The 12,493-nt window shown below is 34.1% G+C and overlaps 1 protein-coding gene across 1 annotated transcript in view; it reads right to left on the bottom strand.

The window, feature by feature from the left end:
• Positions 1-158: 158 nt before the first annotated feature.
• The window catches only part of LOC129746918 (clavesin-2-like), a 77,845-nt gene continuing 65,510 nt past the window's right edge, over positions 159-12,493 (bottom strand). Inside the window, exon 4 of the mRNA XM_055740851.1 lies at positions 159-1,243. The gene's annotated coding sequence lies outside the window, so the exon portion shown is untranslated. The remainder of the gene's footprint in view (positions 1,244-12,493) is intronic.

Raw genomic sequence — 12,493 nt, 5'->3', positions numbered from 1 at the left:
AATATCAGAGTTAAATATGTGAGACGGATGTTACATTTAAGGGGGAAACTAACGTTTGAGAGTTAAATTTGTACGAATTCATGGTTGAATGACTTTTTTTGTTAACATCCTCCACCAGCCGGGAATTTCTTTCAATTTTGAAGACTAAAACAGTGCTGTTATATTCGAGAAATGCTTTTTTTTATATTTGCGCTTATAATGGTGTCCGAAAATTGTATACCTATCAACTGTTTGTAAATTTCAATTTAGCAGATAAAGCGTTCAATAACTTAGACGTCTTAATTTACTGGATTATTTTTTGTTTGTGGTGATGCTGCGAATAAAGTTAAGTATTTACACAGTTATGTGAAAGCTGAACTTGGAAAAAAAAATTTCAATTAAAGCTAGCGCTTAGCTTATTTTGACTTAACACATTGAGATATATCTAATTGTATATCAGTTGGACGGATTACATTCTAACCTTGTCTAAGCTGTTGATTCCTACTTAAAATCTAGGTAATTTTCGAAATCTGAATCATTCGATTTTGGTTCAATACATTTGAAAGATTAAATGCCGATATCCTATTTGTCATTTTGTTACCTTTATACTGCACAAACTAATTCTAACAGTTCCGGAAAGTTTGTTGTATGATAAATCGAGCTGCGATATGCGCAAAAAAAGTGGGAAACTTCTCGAGTCCAACAATTAGTAAGTAAATCGATACTTTCAATAGGAAAATATTTTCTATAGGTTTAAAGTTACCTCTACAGAATCTATCACTTTGTAGTTAGTTGAGCTCGCTGTTTGTTCTTAACCTTTCGATAAATATTACGGGTGGTTGATTTTTTAGAAGGAAAAATAAAGCATGCATTCATCTAATACACCTAGTCTATTCGAGTTGGATTTAAGTTTTTTTTTCAATAAGCTCGTTTGTTTAACCCTACACGATCGCCCCTATTTTAATCTATCGCAGATATTAAGTGTGCCGCCTAGTAAGAATTAAATGAGTCTAGCGAAACGATCAGACTGGAGGAGCAAATCAATGCCCTTGTGGCTTTCTCGACAAGTCGTACCCACTATTAAATTTGTCATCCTTCTCCTAGGAAAGCTTTCTGCATTAAGTTGATACGCCAAGACCGGCAGTTGAAAAATGGTGCAACGATGACGATGACAGGCAGATATCCGTTATTAGTAGGTCCTAGGTACCGATTGAGGAGCGGCCATTTGTGGCTGTTGATCGTCCAGGCAAGGGGGGAAGGTGATCTGGAATAGCGAGAAAATATAAATTAGTCAAGTTGACAGTCACTGAACAACGACTCTCGTTATGAGTTAGAAGAAAAGGACTAATGAATATCTACTTTCGATAAGCCTTTTAAAATTCATGTTTGTACCCAGTAAACGGGCAGTGGTAATTTTTGACGAATTTACAACATACGGAGTATGTTTACAGTTCGTTTTTTTTGCCGAATTTCGTTCGTTTTTGCCGAATAACAGTTCGTTAACGTTTTACCGAATAATCTACGAACAGAAAGTTGTTATTACCGAAATACTGCAATGTTTACCTAAAAAATTGTCGAAATTTAACCAACATGACGTTTTTTAATTGTCGAAAGTTCGGTAATTTTATACAGAATTTTAGGATATTTTAAACGAATTTTCAGAAATGTTGGTCAATTAACTGAATATTCTTATCGAACAACAACAAGTTCGGTAAATATGTATGTAATTGATCGGTAAAATAATTTACCGAAAGTTTTCCGATTACCGTGTATATGACGTAGATGTTAAGAAATTAAATCATGCATGTTCTCTGCTTTTCAAATATTCTTCATTATTTCTTATTTCCTAGTTCTCGTTGGATTTTTTTTAATTTTTTTTTTAATAAAGAGACTTGCCTGATAAAGATTCGCCTTTTCTATTGTTTAATTTAAACTTAACTATAGGGTTTTTAAATATGTAACTGAATATTGTTCTGTACACAAACTACCAGAATGTTAAAATGACAAAAGAAAAAAGATTCGAAATGATAAAAAATGACAAAAATTTAAAAAATGCAAAAATGACAAAAATGTCAAATATGACAAAAATTGAAAATGATAAAAATTACAAAAAAGGCTAAATAAATCAAATGAGAAAAATTAACAAATATGTATTCTTTTTGTCATTTTTGTAATTTTTTCATTTGATGATTTTTTTGTAAATTTTGTCCATTTGTCATTTTTGTTATTTTAAATCATTTTTTCGTTTTGTTTTCAACTCGGTGTAATTTGTAATTAAAAATGATTTTTTAAACCACTCTTGTGAAAAATTTCGTTTGTTCTATAAATATTGAAGAGATTCAACATGGCGTTTGCAACGATTTATGATTTACTTTATAAGGCAACTCTAAACATTTCATAACAATCGAGAACAGTTCTAGAAAGTCGATAAAAACAGATCTCGACGTTTTTGCATTTTTATGTTATTTCCTTGGTCCCCCTCAGGTATCTCTTGAAGGTAGAAACAATCGAAATTCGAAACTGAGGCACACCTAAATAAAATTCAATTGAGTTCAAATTTTAAACAGCTATTGTCGGTTTCAAAATTCGATGATGAAATTTGTCCCATACCTACATCCATTGCAACGTAAAAGTTGATTAAAAACAGTTCTGAACGCTCTATTAAAACTCTAATAAAACATAAACTAAGAAGTTTGTTTCAAACTTTTTTGCATGTTTTATAAAAGCACGCAGTGCTTGATTTTAAAATTGTAATAAAATTAGGTGACAGTTCTCGATTAAGATGTCAGAACAGGACACACCACAGACAAACAGACTTGGCACTCTGAACAAATTTTCACTGACGACATTGCCTACCAATCAACCCAAGTAACCATAAGCACTAAAGCTTTGCATTTTTATAGCTTTATACCAGCCTTCAAGTGCTAAATTACACTATATCAGCACATCAAGCCCAATTTTGCATTATAACAGCCCTTCGAGTGCTATCATATTAAAATTATACCACTTTTTTATAATGCAGCTTGCATTTGATCAGCTTTGCACAATGCTTTTGAAATGCAACATAGGAAGCTCTAAATCAAAATGACAAATGCTATATTTTCTTAGCAGTAAATTTGCATTACTTAAGCTTGCCTTAATGCTTTTTAGCACTATGAAAGCACTACAGTGGCATTAGGACAAAGCACATTAGCATTGATTGATGCTACAAGCATCTACACAAGTAGAGTTTCTGAAAAAAATGTCCGATCAATGGATGTCATGAGTTCGATTCTAGGTCACCTTCACCCGTAAAATAAAAAAAAAATCATGTAGAAAATTCAACCCGAGAGATCCTCGTAATATGCATAAGCTGCATATCACCCTTAAAAAGATAACTATTTTTTGAAGCTTTATAACTTTTATGTCTTCATTAATTTGAATCGAAATGCAGTCTTCGGATGAAATATTTGTCATAGTTTAGGTTTTAAGAAAAACCGTTTTCAAAAAAAAACTGCTGGAGATGACCAAACCTATTCATGAAAAACTGGATTTTCATGTTCCTCCCTAACAAAATGTCCCAAAATCCCATACAAACTTTATGCTCGTTGAGCGACCCCTAAAAGTGATCCGAACTGGCCCAAATTTGGCATGATACCTTGTACTAGTCCCAGGATCAATTTAAGCCTGCAGCGCATAACTTTTTCAAATGTTGGGTCACTTGGGGCACTCTAATGGTCATCTATGACACTGTGGCATTTTATATTGAATCGTAATCAATCAAGTTTTTGTTTGCACTAGTCTTCACAGTAAATTTTTGCCTCGATTTCCAGCAACAACAAAAAAATGCTGGAAACGTCCAGCAGTCCAAATTTTTGCTGGAAACCAGCAAACATTCTCTGTCTTGCTGATTCTTCCAGCACTTTTTTTTGAATTGCTGAAAATCCAGCGATAGATCTGTCAAACTCGAATTTGTTTTGGTTTTTGCTAGTTATTTTTCATTGCGCACGATAAGTGTCTGTATTTTTGTGTTTAATAAAAAAAATAGTAAAATCTTGGAAATACTTCAAATTCCAGGAAGTGATACGAATATCTCTACAATATGAGTATTGAGTGGAGGGGCCCAACTAGTAGGAGTAAAAAATTGTTGCTTAAAGCCAATTAATCCAAGATGGCGGTTTCCGCTTTTCTTTTCAAAGCTTTCAATGACTGAAGATATTATGAAACATCCACAACATGGGTATTGGGTGAAAGGGCTCAACGAGTAGAAGTTGAATTCCGTTGTCTGACACCATCTTGAAATCCAAGATGGCTCAACTTGAAAATGATGAAAATCGCATGAAACCTCCGGAATATGAATATTAGTTGAAAAGGATCAACGAGAAAAAGTCGAATTTCGCTATCTGACACCATCTTGAAATATTTTCTTTTCAAACATGTATATAACCACATATAACTGGTGAAAGCTTAATACGGGTATTGAATGAAAGCGTTGAACAAAAAGAAGTCGAATTCTAGGCTTCCGCCTAAGATAATTATGCTCTTTAGTGTATATCACTGAAAAGCACATGAAAGCCCCACAATATGGGTATTGGGTGAAGAAGTCAATTTGGTTTTCTGACGCTATCTTGAAATCCAAGATGGCGGCTTCGGCTTTTCCTTTCGAACCTGTATATTATTATAATCACTTGAAACCCACATAATTGTGCAGTGCCTGATTATATAATCGACTATATACACGCACGCACACGCACAATGGCGCTAGATGATTTGAGAGAGCATTTATGATTGTGTGGTACCGGTTCGATTAGCATGTTGTAAATAGACGGAAACTACTGAGTGATGCGTCACGCACACTAGTTGCTTTCAGGCTCGTTCGTTACACATGCGTCAGCGTCTCCGTTCTCAGCAGGGTGCCAGAGTTTGGCCGAATGAGTCAGTGTCTCGAACCCCGTGCTAAGGGTGACTTCCTACCATTAATATGCTATTGCACAATAATAAAGGTATCAAAGCGTTAAACTAGAAGAAGTCAAATTTCACTATCTGGCACCATCTTGAAATCCAACATGGCGACTTCCGCTGAACTTGAAATGCTGTAAACGAATAAAAATCGCATGAACCCCCACAAGCTGAGTATTGGGTGAAAGGCAAAACGAGCAGAAGTCGAATTGTGCTTTCTGACGCCTTCTTGAAATCAAAAACCACGGCTTCCGCTTAATTTGAAGATGTTGTGAATCACTGAAATATTTTAATAAAATTTTCAACCATTCCAGCATTCCAAAGATAAAGATCAGCGAAATTCGACTTCTACTTTCACCCAATACTCATATTGTGAGGGTTTCATGAGATTTTTAGTCGTTTACAGCATTTTAGAGCTTATCGAGAGCCGACATCTTGGATTTCATGATGGCGTCGAAGAGCGAAATTCGACTTCTTCTAATTTAGCCCTTTTATCTGATACCAATATTGTGAGGATTTCATGCGATCTTCAGTGATTAACAGCATTTTAGAGCTAAGCGAATCTGCCATCTCGGATTTCAAGATGGCATCAGAAAGCGAAATTAGGGTTCTTTTTGTTCAGCCGTTTCACCCAATACCAATACTGTGGGACTTTCATGTGATTTTAAGTTATTTACTGTATATTAAAGTTAAGTGGAAGCCGTCATCTTAGATTACAAGATGGCTTCAGGTAGCGATATTCGTCTTGTTCTTAGTTTAGCCCTTTAATCCAATACCTATGTAGCAGTTTTATGCGCTTTTTAGTGTTAAACAGCGTTTTAAACTCAAGCAGAAACCATAATCTTGGGTTTCAAGATGGCGTCAAATAGCGAATTTTTGACTTCTTTTAGTGTAGCCCTTTACCCACTACTCATATTGTAGGGGGTTTCACGGGATTTTCAGTGGTTAACAGCATTTTAAACTTAAGTGGAAGCCGCCATCTTGGATTTCAAGATGGCGTCAGAAAGCGAAATTCGCCTTCTACTTGTTCAGCCATTTCACCCAATACCCATTTTGTGGGAGTTTCATGCGAGTTTTAAATTAATCATATACATATGTATCTAGTTCCAGTTGCAATAATTTTCGAAATTAGTTCTACAAAAATGTGTCTTTTAATTTTTTCGAAACTGTTTTGAACATATTCTATCTTTATCCTGGAAAATGTGTTTTTGTTTTTAAATATTTTTCTAAGATAAAATAGCTTTGTTTTTTATTTTTTAACAAATGGACACAAAAAATCTAGAAATATTGTTTTCTATCTCGTCGCTGAGTGACTGAAACAGTTTTACCTTTACACCATCTTTTTACATTTTTTGTGTCGATGATCTCAAAACAATTCAAAAAAATATATCCTTATAGGCAACGTATAGCTTCAGCTTTTTGGAAACTTAGTGAAGTTTTTTTTAGCATTCCATAGCTGATCCCAGTATTGGGTTAAACTTGGTGTTCACGTTGAAATTAAAATCACAAACCTAATGGGTTAAAAAGAAATTTGGAATTTTAAACTAAGGACTGTGCTCGAAAAAATTGCAACACTTTGATTGCGGTACGATTGTAAACGGGATACAGGCCCGAAAACTTTGGCCTAGAATGATTTTCCCCAAAATGATTTTTCTAAGGATGACTAAAGCTTAGTTCTTTTAGAAATGGGACACTTTCATTTGATAATAGCTCGTTAACTAGTTATTGGATATTAAAAATTTTGACAGCATTTTGTTGCCTGTAAAAAGTACTATTCGACCTATTTTTTTCAAAATTTAAAATTTACGCGTTTTTGAGATATGTACGATGCAAGAGAAAAAGAAAAAAATAATTTTGCACAGTTTCCTTTAAAATATGTCATTATCAAATTGATAGCTGACAAAACCGTTGATTATTCAAAGAATTACTGACTTTTTGTGGTGGATAAGTATGCAAACACTGTCAATAATGTTCACAAAGTTCAAATCAAGCATTGGAGTGAAGCACATGATCGGCAACAACGGTTAAGGATCATCAAGGAAGTCAAGTCTCATACCAGCATTTTTAATTTTTAATAAACGAAAAACTAAGGGTAGATCGCTGAAATGTCCAAAACAATTTTCTCCGATAAGCTGATAGTGTTGCCTAGTGATGACTCATTGAAATCCAACTTCAAACATCCATTTTTTGATAGTTCCAAAGCTCTTAAGCTGTAAAACCGGTACCGAAAAAAAACGTTCAAAAATGTGGTAAAAAATAATCAAATTTGTTCATTTCAAAACAACTGTATCCACTAAAATGCTTCCAGTTTCCAGTTTCCAGAGAAGTATTGGACCAAAAAGTATCAGAAATTGAAGAAGGAGGGTGAAGCCACCTAAAATATAGATTTTACGAAGTATAAGTTGGAGAAACTGATCAATACCATGACTGAAAAAAGTGTGCGCCGGCCAATGGGAGATACCACGAATAAAGTAGAAATTTCTTAAACAAAAAACGGTAAATATTTTTTTTCAAATTTTTTCATAAAAGATCATAACATTACCTTCTTTTTCTTCATAGAAAGTATTTCGTTCAAACGAATGGTTTTTTAGATACAGGCATTCGTAACTGTCCCATTTCTAAAAGAACTAAGCTTTAATACCCAAAAAACCAAACCACGGAATGAATCAATTCCTAGAAAAAAAAATCCCCAGAATGCACCATTTACCAAATTTTTAGTTGGAAACCTTCAAAAAGGTGTTTCATGTAAAAATATTATCTTTAATTTAAAATTTGACTCATACGAAATTTAAAAAAAATTATTGGATTAAACAGTAGAAAAAACAGATTTATGCTATTCTGAGAAATAGTTCTTTCTGATGATTGAAATTATGAGGTTTCTTCATTCTGGGCAATTGTTTTCGGGAAATAGAGTCCTTAGGGTACAACTCTTAATAAGATCGATGAAAATGGATAAAACCGTTTGTGAAGTTAGGTTTTCACGTGATGTTCACATGTGCCTTATTTTTGGATAATCTGGCAAGTGAGTTTTAAGATAGCGAACAAACAAAAAGTTGTCAGAAAGTCGAGAGATCAATTTTCGTAAAATTTTACAGCATTAAAAGACCACATCAACATTGTTGATCGATGATTACCTTCCCATTAATTCACGCTCGATTTGCAGGCGTCCGTTCGTCGCCCGTTATGGACAGGTCTAATTAGTCTCCATAAACCTCGCCTCCGCAGTTTCCATTAGCCTTCTTATTCTTGTAAATCAAGTATAACTCTGGCTGGACGAGGCTTCTTGGGTACTTGTTGCTCGATTAAACTTTTAATCACTACTTTTCCAAGCCCGTTATTTTCATACCCACTGACCTTGGAATTAATTATACATGTATTTGGAGTAGGTAGGTATGTATGTTATGTTACATTTGTGCAGTGCACGCGACAACTTTTGATAAAGTAAGAAAACTACCTTCAATTAATATTAGCGTACAGCATGGAACCAGACGAGAAGGGCAACTATGGTTTCACCGACATTTTTTCACGTGTTTTACTTATAATGAATTTCTTTGTTTCAAAATCTCGATAACCTTTAGGAAATTCAGAAAAAAATAAAATCATCAACGGTGCCACCTGCTGATGCCTTGTACGGATGTCATCCACACTTTCGAAAGTGATTTTTATCGTTACGAATTTTTATCATCGAAGTATTTCTGTTATTTTTCGGCATTTTATTGTTGTTCCCTCCTTCCGTTTGCCCAATTTAAATGTAAATAATGCTGAGCGCGGATACGCTTCGGACTTCCCTTTTGCTCGCTGCTGCCAGATCACGAATGAGCCATCAGGCGGTGAATAATTGCATCCCGACTAGCTTCAGCAGCAGCAGCAGCAACAAACTGTGACCGAAGTGATGCTTTTCTCTGCCGTTTCCTTTCTGGTTGATGGAATAAAAAATTGTGTTTTTATTTAATTGTAGGTTTCCAGAGACTAGGTACCACGAGCTTTTGTCAAAAATTCAAATTTAAACATTTAAGAGTTTTGTTTTAATTTTTTTATACATGGCGACCGTTACAAAACGTTTTTAAACCCGTTAGGCTTTCTTTCGGAGAAGTAAAAAAGTTCAAGACAAGGCTCCAAGGATCTATCTTCACGATGTTATTGATGTTGAAATCTGTGCCCGACACTGCTGTTATGCCATTCTTATTATTTAAGTCTAGTCTAGAAGCTATTTTTGGTGAATACTGAAAGTTTGTTATGATGTTATGTTATGTTATGATCTAAATCTAAACCATAACTATCAGAATTTTCCAAAAGTGATATAACAAAAAAAAATGATGATTTTAGTGAAATTTCAACTGCAAAAAATCATTATAATTGGCGTTTTCACAAAATTTCATTTGTTTTCACCCTGCAGTGCACTGCAAAAATAAGTTCACCGAGTCAGTCAACTTTAACGATATAGACTGGTTCACATCCGTCTATTTTTAATAAGACCAGTTTCCTCCATTAAGTCGTACCGATAGCTATGTTGTTGGTACAGATAGTTTTTTTTTCTTTTCGCTTCTCTCAACATACCAACATCCTCTTCTCGGCCTTCGATGTCGTCGTCGTCGTTGCCGTCTGGGGAAGCCTTCTTGCTATGCCACGACCTTCTCCAGAAACCAGGCTGCAAGAGGCTACCCGCACCACCAACAGACTTGTTCGAAAGATGAACGGCAGCTGTGACGACGCCAGTGAGTGAATACATAGAGCGGTGTTTATGATTATTACCGGCTTGCGCTTATTAGTCACTAACTGGTATAATTAAACTGTAGGTTAAATTTTGGTTAACAAACCGAAATGAGAGGGCCTATTTCCTTTGACATCTTTGAGATTTTAAAATATGATGTAATAAGATGTAACCAAGCCACCACACGATGTAATCTTAAACAGTTTTGATTATGTGAACAGTAAATCAGATATTCATTTCAATCCAATTTCTTGCATTTTTTAAATAAAATTTCATAACATAAAGTTATTTTTCTTTAAACATTAACTCAGAATTCCTACGACGATGTTAGTCACGGACAACCTCGTGGAAGTAAAACAAAGTTGCACTGCACGTTTTCCCATTCCCTTAGATGGGGATGGCCTCTATTTAAAAGTAGCGTACTCAATCGGCTTTCAAGATCATATTTGGCGTCATATGTCTGGGAATTCTGCAAAGCAAAATCAATCTGTGACAGCTTTCAAACATGCATGGAAATTGTCATCTCAGCTTGTCTTGTTCTAGAGACGATATTCGGTATTCTTGAATGATGCTTCATTTATCATTAATAGTCGTATTCTAAACATTCTTAACAGAGCCTTATTTACAAAAAAAAAAAAAAAGATTTGTAAACATTGAACGTACTACAACCATATAAGAGGTTGCAAAAATCCAACGCCAATTTAGCACATCTCTGTGCCGAAAATGTGCTGAAAAGTGTACTGTGCCAAAGATGATATGATGTTAAAAGCACAAATGGTATAAAGACTCGAGCTCCCAAGCAAAATTATGCATAACCACTTCTTTCAAGCGAAACAAGAAAAATATTTTATGTGTTTTCATGCTATGGGATAATTCATCAAAAAAAAAAAACAATGAGAATCGAACTCACTGCAACATCTTATCTCGGCTTGCCAGTTCGATATCTAACACAGTGCACCATCTGAGTTGGTTAGCAAACGAAAATTTATTGTTATAAGGTACTAGTTAACCCGGTAAATTTCCTTATACCATTAATTTCAAAAATTGTTAGAAAATTTTTAAATTTCAAGCTGAGTATGTATGGAAATCCTCTTCCATAAAAAGTGAGATTTTTTAAACTATTTTATAAACCATCTCAAAAAAAACCCTCGGATACCAAATTTCACTTCATCCCGACCGTCCGTTTATACTTTATGGTGTTGCAAATAAAACGGCTCCATTTTTAAATAGAATATAAGTTATAAGTTATAAGAAAGCTTGTTAGTGCCGGTCCGGTCAAGAATCTGATGCCGATAGTTTCATCTCCAAGGAAGTTCATTATTGGAGTAAAGTCTTATTTGTGGGTGAAGTGTAACATTAAAAAAAAATTGGTCGACTTTTCAGAACGGCGACTAAGAATAATTATTGTCCTCATTACCACATTTATAAATAATTTTCCTGTTAATAAGGCATCTGTACTTGAGTTTTCATTAGGTAGTCCCTTATATTTTTTCTATGGTGGTTCGAAAAATAAAAAAATGTATAAATTGAAGGAAAGATGCGTTCTAAGTAGAAATCATTATGACTATAAGATTTCGTTGCCCGCAAAAAATTAAACAAAAGTTTTTTTAAACATTGTTATAATAACTATCAATGATGTCACCAATTTCAAAAGAAATTGGAATACAAATGACAAGAATGCGGAGAATAAAAAAAATGGAAAAAAACGTGTCAAAAATGACAAAAAAAGTCAAAACTGACAAAAATGATATATCCGACAAAATCTACAAAAAAAATACAAAAAATTACCGAAATGACAAACATGAAAAAACAACAAAAAATAAATTAAAATGCAAGAAAAAAAAATTAAAAAAAATGATAAAAAAGACACGAATGAGAAAAAGACAAAAATTACAAAACTAGCCGAAAAGACAGAAACTAAAAAAAAAAAACAAAAATGGAAAAAAACACTGAAAAACGAGGTAATGAGGTTAAAACTATAATTTTGTCATGTTTATCTTTTTTGTGATTTAAGTATTTTTTGGAAATTTTAATTCATTTATTTTCTGCTATTTTAGTGTTCTTTTATATACACTGTATCAAAAAATTGTCCGTACAGCACGTACCTTGACATCCAAACAATCAAAAAGTGCACTTTTTCAGTCAATAAAAATACTATAATTACATCATTCGCTGCAGAAATTAGTCCTTTTTGTAGATCAGTATTAGAAATGTTTATGAATTAAACCTTAAAAATAATTTAATTCATTTTGTTTAGAAAGTCCCAAAAACGACGTCAAAAAATTGTCCGTACACTGAGGCCTTTGTCAAATATTAGTCAAGTAAACAGTTATATGTCAGTCTGTCAAACGCAGAAACATGAGTTAAATCTCAGCAAAGACAATTGCCAGTGGTCTGAGCGATAAATACGGTAAAATGAACTTTATCTAGCATAAATCAGTAGATTTTCGTGTTTCCGGATGCCAACGGGTATTTTTTTGTGAGAAGCAGACATTTTCCTGTTAATTATATCCACAAAGATTAACATGAAAAGTCTGCTCCTCACAAAAAAAATACCCGTTGACATCCGGAAACTGATTGCTGACCTGAAGAATGACGGTAAAAGCTTGTCCGAAATTGCAGGTATAGTAAAACGGCCACGATTGTCGGTTCAGTATGTCCTTCAGAACTTTAGTCTTCTTTTAACTCCCTGGAGACTACTCCAGGAAGAGGCCGCAAACTGAAGCTTACGGATCGTCACTATCGCATCATTGTCAGGGAAATCGTCAGAATCCTAAAACCAGTGCTCCAAAACTAGCTGACAGCCTGAAGAATTTTGAAAACAAACAGGTTAATCCTCAAACGGTACGAAACATACTTAATGAG

The sequence above is a fragment of the Uranotaenia lowii genome, chromosome 2, assembly GCF_029784155.1.
Source record: "Uranotaenia lowii strain MFRU-FL chromosome 2, ASM2978415v1, whole genome shotgun sequence".
In the NCBI taxonomy this organism is placed as follows: Eukaryota; Metazoa; Arthropoda; class Insecta; order Diptera; family Culicidae; genus Uranotaenia; species Uranotaenia lowii.
Note: the sequence above shows the minus strand (reverse complement) of the source record. Positions and strands in the feature narration are given on the sequence as shown.